A 14,394-nucleotide genomic window follows, 5' to 3' on the forward strand; every position below is an offset into this window, starting at 1 on the left:
AGGTTGGTACCGGTTTCCACTCACACAAACATGCAGTCACAGTGGGTTGCCCTCCCCAATGGGGACTGGGCCAGGGTCGGATCACAGTAGGGGGTCACTACAGCAGTGGGATAATAATAATAATATTTATTTCTATAGCGCCAACATATTCCGCAGCGCTTTACAATTCAGGAGGATCCTATACAAACAAGTAACAATTATAGAAGATACAATATTTAAAGGGAAAAAGGCAACCCTGCTCGTGAGAGCTTACAATCTACAATGAGATGGGGGGGGGCAAGGTACAAGTGCTTATTTACAATGACAATCCAGCCATCTCAAGGAAATGGGGGATAGATAATGGCCTCCTGGACCAGTTGGCCAGAGCCTTGAGATGCATTTGGGTGCCATGGAGTTTGACGTGGGGTTATTTTCTGATAAGTTGTGGAGGGATTAGGTGAAATTAGTTTGGATAGGGAGTGTGATAGGCCGCCCTAAAAAGATGTGTTTTTAGGGTGCGTCTGAAGCTGAGTAACTTGTGATTCGTCCTAACTTCTTGGGGTAGAGCGTTCCAGAGGTTTGGTGCAGCTCGGAAGAAGTCTTGGATTCGGGAGTGGGAGGTCCGAATTAGCGTGGATGTTAGTCGACAGTCATTTGCAGAGCGTAGAGAACGGGTGGGGTGATAGATAGAGAGGAGGGTGGAGATGTAGGGGGGTGCTGCACTGTGGAGAGCTTTGTGGGTGAGAACAAGCAGTTTGAATTGGATCCTGTGATATATGGGCAGCCAGTGCAATGACTGGCACAGAGCAGAGGCATCCTTGTAGCGTTTAGCCAGATAGGTGACCCTGGCTGCTGCATTAAGGATGGACTGTAGAGGGGAGAGTCTAGTTAGGGGGAGACCAATTAATAGAGAGTTACAGTAGTCAAGGCGAGAGTGGATCAGGGCCACGGTGAGGGTTTTTGTCGTTTCCATTGTGAGAAAGGGGCGGATTCTAGAGATGTTCTTGAGGTGCAAGCGGCAGGAGCGGGCAAGAGATTGTATGTGGTAGGTGAAGGAGAGATCAGTGTCAAGTATAACACCCAGACAGCGGGCTTGCTGCCTAGTACTTATCGTTGTGCCACACACAGAGAAGGGAGATGTCAGGTTTAGGAACTTTGGGAGATGGAGGGAAAAGAAGAAGTTCAGTTTTGGAAAAGTTAAGTTTCAGATAGAGAGCAGACATTATGTTGCAAACTGCAGTCAGGCAGTCACTTGTGTTCTGCAGTACATCTGGGGTGAGCTCAGGGGATGAGGTATATAGCTGTGTGTCATCAGCATAAAGATGGTACTGAAAGCCAAATCTGCTGATGGTCATTCCAATTGGTGCAGTGTAGAGGGAGAAAAGAAGAGGGCCAAGGACTGAGCCTTGAGGGACCCCAACAGTGAGAGGAAGAGGAGAAGATGTGGAGCCAGCAAATGATACACTGAATGAACGGCCAGAAAGATAGGAAGAGAACCAGGAGAGCACAGTGTCCTTTAGGCCGATAGAATGGAGCATAGAGAGAAGGAGATGGTGGTCAACAGTGTCAAAGGCGGCAGAAAGGTCAAGAAGAATAAGCAGAGAGTGGTCACCGTTACGTTTTGCTGTCAATAGGTCATTGGTCACTTTGACAAGGGCAGTTTCTGTTGAGTGTAAAGGGCGGAAGCCAGACTGTAAAGGATCTAGAAGAGAATGAGAGGAGAGGTAGCGGGTGAGACGAGAGTAGACCAGGCGCTCCAAGAGTTTGGAGATGAAGGGGAGATTGGAGACTGGTCTATAGTTGCTTGTGCAGGATGGATCAAGAGAAGGTTTTTTTAATAATGGAGTAATGATAGTGTTTGAGGGAGCAGGGGAAGATACCAGAAGAGAGAGATTGAATATTTTAGTTAAATGAGTAGTGACAACCAGAGAGGAGGACTGGAGAAGGTGTGAGGGAAAGAGATCAGTAGGGCAAGTGGTAGGACGAGAAGAGGATAGGAGCCTGGAGACTTCCTCCTCTGTGACTGGGTTAAATGTGGAAAGTGAGCTGGATGGGATATGGGGAGGGATGGGATTCACAAAGCTTGGTGGCTGGGAGCTGATCTCTCGGCGGATGTTTTCTATTTTCTCTGTGAAATACGAGGCCAGGTCATCAGCACGAAGGTCTGTGATAGGGGTCTGTGCTTTGGGACTGAAGAGGGAGTGAAAGGAGTCAAAGAGCTTTTTTGGATTGTTGGATAGTGAGGAGATAAGGGTCGTGAAGTAGGTCTGTTTGACGAGGTGAAGAGAAGAGTTGTAGGTCCTTAACATGAACTTGTAGTGGGTGAAGTTTTCTGGTGTGCGGTTTTTCCTCCATAGGCGTTCGGCACTCCTAGAGCGTCGCTGGAGAAATCGAGTTTGTGATGTGAGCCAAGGCTGTTTTACTCGGTGTTTGGAGGGTCTGAGGGTGAGGGGTGCTACTTGGTCCAGGGTGCCTCTGAGTGTTTCATTGTAGTGGTTTACAGCCAGATCAGGACAGGAAAGTGAAGAGATAGGGGACAGTGATGAGTGTAGAGGGTCTGTAAGTGTCTGAGAGTCAATGGCCTGTAGGTGTCTGAATGTATGATAGGTGGGAGTATGCTGGGGCGGACGAGGGTTTGTGAGCTTGAAGGAGAGGATGCTGTGGTCAGAGAGGGGAAGAGGTGAGTTGTCAAAGTGAGAGATTGAGCAGAAGCGGCAAAAGACCAGGTCAAGGGTGTTACCATCTTCATGTGTCTCAGTGGATGAGAGCTGTGAGAGGCCAAGGGAGGTGGTTAGAGATAGAAACTGGGATGCATATGGGGAGGAGGGGCTGTACATGGGGATGTTGAAGTCTCCTAGGATGAGGGTTGGCAATTCAGAGGACATGAAGTGTGGCAGTCAGGCTGAAAAGTGGTCAAGGAACTGGGTGGGTGAGCCAGGTGGACGGTATACGTCAGCACCTCTGAGGGAGAGGGGATGGAAGAGCCTGATGGTGTGGACCTCAAAGGATGGGAATGAGAGTGGTGGAGCTGGGGGGATGACCTAGAAAGTAGATTGTGGGGACAGGAGTAAACCAACTCCGCCACCATGTCTGTTTCCAGTTCTTGGTGTATGGGTAAAGTGTAAACCACCATGAGAAATTGCTGCAGGGGAAGCAGTGTCAGAATCCTGAATCCAGGTTTCAGTGAGGGCTAGTAGATTAAGAGAGTTATTGAGAAAGAGGTTGTGGATGTAAGGAAGCTTGTTACATACAGACCGTGGATTCTAGAGAACACAATTAAAAGAGGGAAGTGAGGGTGCAGAACTAATGTTAATAAGGTTAGCAGGGTTTCTATGGGAGGGGAGGTAAAGCTAGCATGGGGTGGACCAGGATTAGGTGAGATATCACCTGAAAGAAGTAGGAGTAGAAGGAGAATGATCAGATGGTTTTTGTACTTGTGGCATGGTTTTTTGTGTAGGATCCTGGCGCATGATGGATTGAGATTAATCAGATAGGTGAAAAGAGCCTGGGAGCTGTACATAGGAGAGGGGAGGAGAGAGGGGCTGATGTGGATGAGTGGTGATGGAGGGGGGACAGGGCGGTGAAAGTGGACAGTAAAGGCACATAGAATGATAGAGATAGGAAAAATAGTCATGGTTGACACAGAAGATGTCAAAGAGTACTTTACCTGCCTCCTGCCCTGACTAACTGCCATTGAAATAACTGCCCAGCACTTAGGAACGATAGCACTTTGCAAAAGATGGCACACGCATGCAGGCACCCCTTAAGAGAGCCCCAGATATATAGGGAAAGCTAGAGGAATAGGTAAGAGGGATTGTGGGAGCTCAACTTGTTAAGGGAAATGAGCAAAAGGTAATCACACCAGGGAATAATTAGTGAATCAAAGGGAACAGGACATTCTACATACAGCCTGACTCCAAACTGCACAATCACACCTTCCACCATCAGATAACATTTTCAAAGAGGAAACTAGTCATATATCAGTGAGTATCAAACTAAATGTAAAGGTGTCATAGCAAAAGTTACAGCAAGCAGGATTGTAGTTGTACCAGAAAAGAGGGTTCAGCAAAGATATAATGCAGGACATATGGGGTTACAGCAAGCAGGATTGAAGTTGTACCTGTGTGAAGAGAGAGGAGATTGATGTTGGTCCATTGCCATTGAAATAACTGCCCAGCACTTAGCAACGATGTTACTGGGTTTACAAGATGCCACCGAACGAGGGGCTGCCTGATCCACTGGAACCGGGGACTTGGGGTCAGGGAGAAGCAACCACCAGGGGGAGTCAGGAGCACAGTGTGAAAAGCAGGTTGACCTAGTGAGAGTAGTGAACCAGTAGTGAACACACAATACAACTACCACAACAGAGAACAGCTACAGACACAGAGCAGAGCGGACATGCTGCGAGCAGCTCTGTGGGCTAGGGAGTTCAACACGGTCGCTGGGGAGAAGCAGGCGGCTGCTTCCACAGGACTGGCGCTGTCGGTATACAGAATCCAGATATACTTCACGTTGTCTACCAACTCTGCAAGGGTCACGAGGAACGGCTAGAACAGTCACCGGACCCATCCCACCGAGTCTGCAGCAAATAGCATATAGGATCTGGGGTTGAGGACCAGCCCCACAATGGAACCACACTATTAGCATACAGAACTGGACACTTTACTGACACCGGGATCCCCAAGTGCTTCACGCCACGTGGGTTCGATACTTAGCACATCAAAGGAGGAAAGGACTCACAGGCTGACACACACACTGGACTTGACCTTTCACGGATCCGGGATCGGCTGGAGCCCATCGTGGTGGAGATCAGAACTCTGGGGCAGCGCTTGAACTACCTGTCAGTAAAAAGACCTGGAACCGCAGCCCCTGTCTCTGCCTCTCCTTTACTGGCGCCATCACCCAGAGCTGTGGCGCCAACAAGGACTACCAAGACCCCCGTCCGTCCTCCATCATCCTCCCCAGGTTAACCCCGCTCCGCCTGTGGGGAGCAACACCATCCCGGCTACGACCCTCACCATCAGCCACAGAGAGCAGCAGCCACAGCGGCGGCCCATCCCTGGCCGCGTACCACAGGTGGCGTCACGATCATCTAATAGACTTTCCTAACTGTCACTACCACCCCCATCCTCCATCCTGCCTCCCTACCAACCGCCTTTCCTCCCCTCCTGTATGCCTCGGAGTAACGGAACCAGGTCAGGCCACCCTGTGACATCGCAGAGGCAACGAGTAGGTTAAAACACCTGCCCTGTGCGGCGCTACAGGTTTATATTACTAATTCCTGCCTAACTGTCCCTGTATTTAGTAGCTAAAGGGATCTTTAGAAAAAGTATTTCTAAAGATCCTTTATGATATGCTAATGAGCGCAGAGACTAGTTGCAAGGGCATTAGTTCCTGTGCTCAGTCCGCCCTCTTAGCACACCCAGAGGGAGCCTAGCGTCATCAGCGGTGATGCGTGTACCTGTATTTGTTGTCACGGCATTAGAATGCCTGGCAGTGATCAGAAGTCACCGCACTTCCGGTCATGCACACTATAAAGCCGAGTGTACGCGTCCCAGTTTCAGAGAGGTCTAGTGCGCATGACCGGAAGTGCACACTGACTCTAAGCCCAGCGTTCAGAAGAGGTGCAACAGACACACGTACACACATCACTGCCGATGATGATGCTGGGCAGTGGGCATTGAATAGCATGTTAGCATACCCCTGTGGAGTGCTAACATGCTAAGAGGGCGGAATGAGTGCAGAAACTAGCACCGTCTTGACTAGTTCCTGCGCTCATTAGTATGAAGGATCTTTATAAATACTTTTTCTAAAGCTCTCTTTAACTATGCTAGTGTATACAGGGATGGTTAAGCAGGGATTAGCAATATGCACCTGTGGCGCCCTGGACTAGCCAGCTAGCCACAGACAAAACACACACACACACACACACACACACCCCATCCCCCAGACAGTTACATTAGTCAGACAAAAACCCTTGTTGCCTCCCTCCAGGGTCTGATGTCCACACCAGGTGGGGCGGAGCCAGGCGGTTGGCCCCACCCACCGAGGAGTTCACAGGCTTGGAGGCGGGAAAAGCAGTAGTTCAGTTCAGGAGGTGAAAGCGAGAGGTCCCAAAACTGCAAATGTCTGGGTTGGAGCCCAGGCACTGACAGCAAGGTTGGCAGACGGTGGTGGCCGTCTGCAAGAGTTGGTGGAACTCCGCAGAGCCGTAAGGACCGGGGCTGGGCGGTGGCCCACCGGTACCGGACCGGGGAACGGAGTGAAGCTAGGCACACAGGCAAGGCCATCGGACCCCGACCATGCTTGGAGCCGCCGTCAATAGTCAAATCCGAATGTGACAGGAACCCCCGGGGTCCCCTAACAACCAAGTCCCGATTGAAGGCAACTGCTCACACCGTGAGGATATACAGCCACTGCCACCGGCCAGAAATCCGAGGGCCAGCACCTGTGGGCAAAAAGGGCTCCTCCAGTATCTATACACCAGGGAGCAGACTATCGTTGGGTAGCCATTGGAGTCAACACAGTACACAAAGGTGCAGGGAAAGACAGCCACCATCACCTGTCCACAGAGAGACACTGCAGCTAGCTGCGGGACCCGTCCATCCAGCCGTTTGGTTTACCGGAGACGTTGTGCATCTATTGCTGAGTGAGTACACCCGTGCTATCCGGCACCGCGCCGCGCTGTCCCTGCAACCCTGCACCTCACTAACCCTGCCTCCCCGTCACACCACCAGGCCCCGGGACCACCAACCCTTACCCACGGAGGGGGAAAACAACATCCCAGCTGCTCCCTACCATCGCTCCCAGGATCCCCGTCACCAGCAGCAATGGTGCCCATCTTCACCACAACCCGTGGGTGGCGTCACGAACTACTAAATCGCCAAACAAACCACCCCCCTTTTCACAAACGGGCGAGGAGCGCCGCTCGAGTCCCCGGATCTGGCCCACCGCTCGAGCCACCGAGCAGCAGCAGCAGCGCCGGACCCGAGCATTAGCGAGCGCAGCGCCCTGCCGCCCGCGACACACCCAGAACTGCTTGCGGTTCTGGGTGTATATTACACCTGACAAGTTCCCTTTAATCTATTCCGCCTGGTGTCTAGTGCATTCTCACATGTTCAGGATGAACAGAACAAAACAGTTGTAATCTAAAGGTACCGTCACACTAAGCAACATCGCTAGCAACATCGCTGCTGATGCACAACTTGCTAGCGATGTTGCTTAGTGTGACATCCAGCAACAACCTGGCCCCTGCTGTGAGGTCGCTGGTTGTTGCTGAATGCCCTGGACCATTTTTTAGTTGTTGCTCTCCCGCTGTGAAGCACACATCGCTGTGTGTGACAGCGACAGAGCAACAACTAAATGTGCAGGCAGCAGGAGCCGGCTTCTGCAGACGCTGGTAACCACGGTAAACAGCGGGTAACCAAAAAGCCCTTACCTTGGTTACCCGATATTTACCTTCGTTACCAGTGTCCGCCGCTCTCAGCTGTTAGTGCCGGCTCCCTGCTCTCTGCACATGTAGCCGGAGTACACATCGGGTAATTACCCGATGTGTACTGTGGCTATGTGTGCAGGGAACAGGGAGCCGGCACTGGCAGTGTGAGAGCGGCGGACGCTGGTAACGAAGGTAAATATTGGGTAACCAAGGGAAGGGCTTCTTGGTTACCCGATGTTTACCGTGGTTACCAGCGTCCGCAGAAGCCGGCTCCCTGCTGCCTGCACACGTAGCAGAGTACACATCGGGTAATTAACTCGATGTGTACTGTGGCTAGGAGTGCAGGGAGCCAGCGCTAAGCGGTGTGCGCTGGTAACCAAGGTAAATATCGGGTTGGTTACCCGATATTTACCTTAGTTACCAAGCTCAGCATGCTTCCACGTGTAGCGACGCTCCAGCGATCCCTGCCAGGTCAGGTTACTGGTGGGATCGCTGGAGTGTCGCTTAGTGTGACATCTCACCAGCGACCTCCTAGCAACTTACCAGCGATCCCTATTAGGTTGTATCGTTGTTGGGATCGCTGGTAAGTTGTTTAGTGTGACTGGGCCTTTATAGTTGTTCTCTTGCCTATGATTGATAGATCATGATTGGCTGATGTGCTCGCTTATGACATTTACTTTAGGAAGTCAGAAAGTTTCTTAGGTAATGATCATCAGTCATACAATGAATCCCAATCCTTTCTAGACTAAAGGGGGCTTTACACGCTACGACATCGCTAATGCGAACTCATTGGGGTCACGGAATTGGTGACGCACATCCGGCCGCATTAGCGATGCCGTTACGTGTAACACCTATGAGCGATTTTGCATCGTTGCAAAAACGTGCAAAATCGCTCATCGGTGACATGGGGGTCCATTCTCAAAAATCGTTACTGCAGCAGTAGCGAGGTTGTTCCTCGTTCCTGCGGTAGCACACATCGTTCCGTGTGACACCGCAGGAATGAGGAACCTCTCCTTACCTGCCTCCCGGCTGCTATGCAGAAGGAAGGAGGTGGGCGGGATGTTACGTCCCGCTCATCTCCGCCCCTCCGCTTCTATTGGGCGGCGGTTCAGTGACGCAGCTGTGACGGACAGGTAAGTATGTGTGACGGGTCTGGGCGATGTTGTGCGGCACGGGCAGCGATTTGCCCGTGTCGCACAACAGATGGGGGCGGGTAACCATGCTAGCGATATCGGTACCGATATCGCAGCGTGTAAAGCGGCCTTTAGCCTATGTAATGACATTGAACAGTGGAGCTGGAGACATTATTTCTATGAATTACCAGGGTTCACGTCTCCGATCTCCAACACTTGGCATTACTCAACAAACAGTAGACAAGTAGATGGCCAAGGTTATCAAAAAGACACTAACCTCACCTCACACTTAGGTGTCATATGAGAAGTAACACTTCCCCCAAATATTAAGAAAGCCATAATTATTTTTATTCCACATAGCTATTGCAGTTCTTTTGCCATCTGTAAGCCAGTCATCTTCCTGTGTGCTCCCAAGAGGACATATTACATATGTTTGGTCTTTGAGAAATAAATAGCTGGTGTTCCTTCATTGTGATCAAGGAGAACCACAATATTTCTGAGACATGTTACTTTTAACTAGAACCGTCCTGCAGGATCCAATAAAGAATACATCAAAGCACCATTTTTAGCATCTATTTAGTCTCTTTAATAATGGGATGCAAAATACTAAAAAAGCTTTAAATCAAAGTCATTTAAGTATTAGACCATAACGTCTTGATTATGGACTCTCAGTAGCTGCATGTCCAATCTCTGGATCACAACATTTTCATGGCTTATTAATAGGTAGCAATGAGGATTTTCCCCCCCCCCTTTCTGGTAGGTACCTGATGGTCTGTCTATATCAGGGCCATGCAGCAAACTAGCCGACTGTCTGTCACAAGGAGGTTTTTCCAAGCATCAATGACTGTCATGGCGGCATCAGGCTCTGTGGAAGCTTCAAATTCCTGCATTGTACCTGCTAACTTCCCTGATGTCTGTGGTCAGCGCAGGGTGACTTGGGTGCCACCTCACAGACATGTGGTTCATGGGCATGCTAGTGTAGCGCCCCTAAGATAGTCAGGGCACTACGAGGAACTGCATGCTCAAGGGGATGCAGGACCTACCCCCTGGGACCTGGAACACCAGTGCCTGCAACACCTAGACACACCAAAATTCTAGTTACCACTTCACACCAGGGGCAATTGGTTAGTCAGATACAAGGGAATGCCCACCTAGAGGGTGGAGCCAGACCAGAGGACTAGACAACCTGGTGGGAGGGGACAACAGTCAGTCTGAGTAGGAAGTCAAAGTGAAAAGACGTGCCTAGAGCTGGGTCGTGTAACAGTGGCTCGGGAGCACGGTAGAGTGGTCATCAGGGCGGGTACACCCGAGTACCGCTGGGACCAGAGCACGCATGAGGCACAGGGCCCTGGGTCAGGCGACAGTTTCAGACGGCCTGGCAAATAACTGCACAGTGAGGGGACCTTCACGGATCTCACTAACCCACAGATCCGGGGGCATCAGCAGTAAACCAAGGATCAGGGTTTGGGACACAGACAAGCCCTACAGGGTACACACTGACCGCCGTATGGACAAGGAGACTGCCACCAAAAAGGGACAGTCGGGCCCAAAACACTCCACGCTATGGGGACCCAACCACACTGAGAGTGCCGGGGACAGAGCAACCGAGTCATCAACTGGAAATACAGGGTCCTGAACCAGCCGTCCAAGGGTCCAGAGTGAGTAGAGACTGTTAACTACAACCCACGGTGTGGTCTCCCTTATTACTCCATTATACATCTCCCAGGCTCAGCCCTACCTGCGGAGGGCCTACCACCACAGCTGCCATTACAACCAGCCCTGGGGGATAATCAACTCAGCACCAGCAGTTCCACCATCTTAATTGCCACCCGCAGGTGGCGTCACACCAATGACTTTAATCTCCCCTGTAAATACTCCCCATTAAAAAGCATCCAGGGCACGGGACCGGGCAACAGCCACTAAAGTGACATTCCCTAGTTGTATACTACCCGGGAGCGAGTACCTCATTCCCAGAGCGACAAAGCTTTTTCCTGGTGCTGTGAACAGGATATGGACTAGGCCCGTTAACCCGGGTGACGTGCGCTTTATGGACTGTTTTGTGCAAAAACTACCGCCATCTTTATTTCTGTGAAAAACTTGCTGCGGCATCACTGTGCCAAAAGTGCGCAAAGAGCTGACTCCGCCCCTTGGGAGCATCCAGTCAAGAGTCCAGCCGTCCTGAACCAGGAACCGCTGCCTGGCTGGAAGGCGAATTAGCCCGGTTTTCCATCCGGGTGGGAGTGCAGTCCCTCCAGCAGGTCGTGGACTGGAAAGAAGAGGTGTGAAGAATGGTGGCAACAGTATGGGCCCGCGAGAACCGGGCTGTGCACACAGAGCAGCGCCGGGAGGTAGAAACGCAGACCCTCTCGACCTTACTGACCCGTCCGGAGGCGGAACCCATCCCTGAGCTGGCTGTGGAGCACCAGCCAGCCCAGCCTCCCGAGGCCATACCATTGCCGGCCACACCATTGCCATCCCCAGCTGTTGACCGGGCTCCCGGGATGTGTTGTTGGTAGCTGAACCAGGCTACCCCAGCAGTTGTGTATGTTTGTTCCTCTTTTCATGGACTGTTCCAGAAAATGTTGAAAAATGCTGAAAAGTTCAAAATGATTGCATATAATGTTTGAAAGTTAATAAAAAAATGGACCACTGGACTGCGAATGACACGAACTCTCACAGTGTAAATATGTTGCAACAAGTATGCCTCCCAGAGTAAACCTTGCCATCACGACACTGACACCTCCACCAAGGAGAGGAAGGTTAGAGGAAAGGTCTGGGATAGAGCTGGCCCAGACCTGGTCACCACAGGGACCTGTCTCCTTAGAGGGTTCGGGGACCAGAACCTTTGGGTGGTGGGTTGATGGGGGGATGGTCATGCAATGTTAAAGTACTGCCCCTCCTGTGCGGGAAGAATGTTATTTATGTTTTCTTAATGTTTTAATAAATCACTTTATTCTCTTTACAGCCCAAGGACATGCTGTGTTTCACCAAAGGGAATGTAGCGCCCCTGAGACACTCAGGGCACTATGAGCAACTGTATCCTCATGGGAATGCAGGACCTACCCCTTGGGACCTGGAACACCAGTGCCTGCAACACCTAGACAGACTAAAATCCTAGTTACCACTCCCTACCGGGGGCAATTGGTTAGTCAGATACAAGGGGATGGCCACCTAGAGGGCGGAGCCAGACCAGAAGACTAGACAACCTGGTGGGAGCGGACAGCAGTCAGTCTGAGTAGGAATTGAAAGTGGAAAGATGTGCCTAGAGCTGGGTCGTGTAATGGTAGCCCGGGGGCACGAGAGAGTGGTCGCCAGGGCAGGTACACCCGAGTACCGCTGGGACCAGAGCACGCATGAGGCACAGGGCCCTAGGTCAGGTGACAGTTTCAGACAGCCTGGCAAATACCTGCACAGTGAGGGGACCTTCACAGATCTCACTGACCCGCAGTTCCGTGGGAATCAGCAGTAAACCAAGGATCAGGGTCCACACTGCCCACCGTACGGACAAGGAGACTGCCACCAAAAAGGGACAGTCGGGCCCCAAACACTCCATGCTACAGGGACCCAACCACACTGAGAGTGCCGGGGACAGGGCAACCGAGTCATCTACTGGCACTGGAAATACAGGGACCTGAACCAGCTGTCCAAGGGTCCAGAGGGAGTAGAGACTGTTAACTACAACCCATGGTTTGGTCTACCCTTATTACCCCATCATACATCTCCCAGGCTCAGCCCTACCTGCGGAGGGCCTACCACCACATTACAACCAGCCCTGGGGGATAATCAACTCAGCAGCAGCGGTTTCACCAGCTTAATCGCAACCCGTAGGTGGTGTCACACCAATGACTTTAATTTCCCCTGCAAATACTCCCCATTAAACATCACCCAGGGCACAGGACCGGGCAATGGCCACCAAAGTGACTGACATTCCCCAGTTGTATACTGCCTGGGACCGAGTACCCCATTCCCTTAGCGTCACACTAGCAAGAGGTAAGGGTACTTTACACACAACAATATCGCTAACAATATATCGTCTGGGTCACCTCGTTAGTGACGCACATCCGGCGCCGTTAGTGATATCGTTGTGTGCGACACCAAGGAGCAATGATCAACGATCGCAAAAACGTCAAAAATCGTTGATCATTGACACGTCGCTCCTTTTCAAAATATCGTTGGTGGTGCATGTGTGGCGCCCTGGACTAGCCAGGTCGTCACAGATAACACACAAACACCCCCACCCCCATTAGACAGTGACACCAGCCAAACAAAAACCCTTGTTGCCTCCCTCCAGTGTCTGACGTCCACACAAGGTGGGGTGGAGCCAAGCGGTTGGCCCCACCCACCGAGGAGTTCACAGGCCTGGAGTCGGGAAAAGTGACAGTTTTTTAGTCCAGGAGGTGGAAGTGAGAGGAGTAAACACTTGAGTGTCTGGGTTGTGGCCCAGGCACTGACAGCAAGGTTGGCAGACGGTGGTGGCCGTCTGCAGGAGTGGTGAAGCAACGCGGAACCGTAGGACCGGGGTCGGGCGTTGGCCCGCCGGTACTGACCGGGGAGCGAAGTGAAGCCAGCACACACAGGCAGGGCCATCGGACCCCGACCAGGCTTGGAGCCGCCGACAATAGTCAAATCCGAATGTGACCGGAACCCCAGGGGCTTCCTAACAACCAAAGACCCGATAGAAGGCAACCGTCCACACCGTGAGGGTATACAGCTACCGCCTAAGGCTAGAGACCCAAGGGCCAGCGCCTGCGGGCAAACGGGCTCCTCCGGTATCCATACACCGGGGAGCGGACTACCGTTGGGGATCCATAGTAGTCAATCAAGTACATCAAGGTGCAGGGAAAGACAGCCGCCATCACCTGTCCGGGGAGAGACACTGCAGCCGGCTGCGGGACCCATCCATCCAGCCGTTTGGTTTACCAGAGACTCTGTCATTGACTGCCTGAGTGAGTACACCAGTGCCATCCGGCACCACGCCGCGCTGCCCCTGCAACCCTGCACCTCGGCCATCCAGCCTCCCCTTATCATCACCGGGCCCCGGGACCACCGACCCCTACCCATGGAGGGGGAAAACAACATCCCAGTTGCTCCCTACCATCGCTCCCGGGATCCCCGTCACCAGCAGCGGTGGTGCCCATCTTCACCACGACCCGTGGGTGGCGTCACGGACTAAATCCCCCAAACCAACCACCCTTTTCACTCACGGGCGAGGAGCACCGCTCGAGTCCCCGGATCCGGCCCACCGCTTGAGCCACCAAGCAGCAGCAGCCGCACCAGCGCCGGACCCGAGCGTTAGCAAGAGCGCAGCAGCGGCGGCGTCCTCCCCACCCGCGACACATGCCGCTGGTTGTTCGTCGTTCCTGCGGTGTCACACATCGCTATACCTGCATCCACCGGCAATGAGGAAGAAAGGAGGTGGGTGGCATGTTCCGGCCGCTCATCTCCGCCCCTCCCTCTGCTATTGGGTTGCCGCTTAGAGACATCGCTGTGACACTGAACGAACCGCCCCCTTAGAAAGGAGGCGGTTCGCCGGTCACAGCGATGTCACTAGGCAGATAAGTACGTGTGACGGGTGTTAGCGATGTTGTGCACCACGGGCAGCGATTTGCCCGTGATACACAACCGACGGGGGTGGGTACGCTCGCTAGCGATATCGATAGCGATATCACAGCGTGTAAAGTACCTTTAATCTCTGCTGGGCTGCTTGTTAATTCGTCACATGCTATGGGACAGCCAGTGATATTCACTCATCTCATATATATGCTGACTGGACACTTGCATTACTGCCAGCTATAGCTTGACTATACTGATTTGGAGAGGTGGATTTATCCAGGCTTAATGGTAGTT

Source organism: Anomaloglossus baeobatrachus, chromosome 1, assembly GCF_048569485.1.
Source record: "Anomaloglossus baeobatrachus isolate aAnoBae1 chromosome 1, aAnoBae1.hap1, whole genome shotgun sequence".
Lineage (NCBI taxonomy): Eukaryota > Metazoa > Chordata > Amphibia > Anura > Aromobatidae > Anomaloglossus > Anomaloglossus baeobatrachus.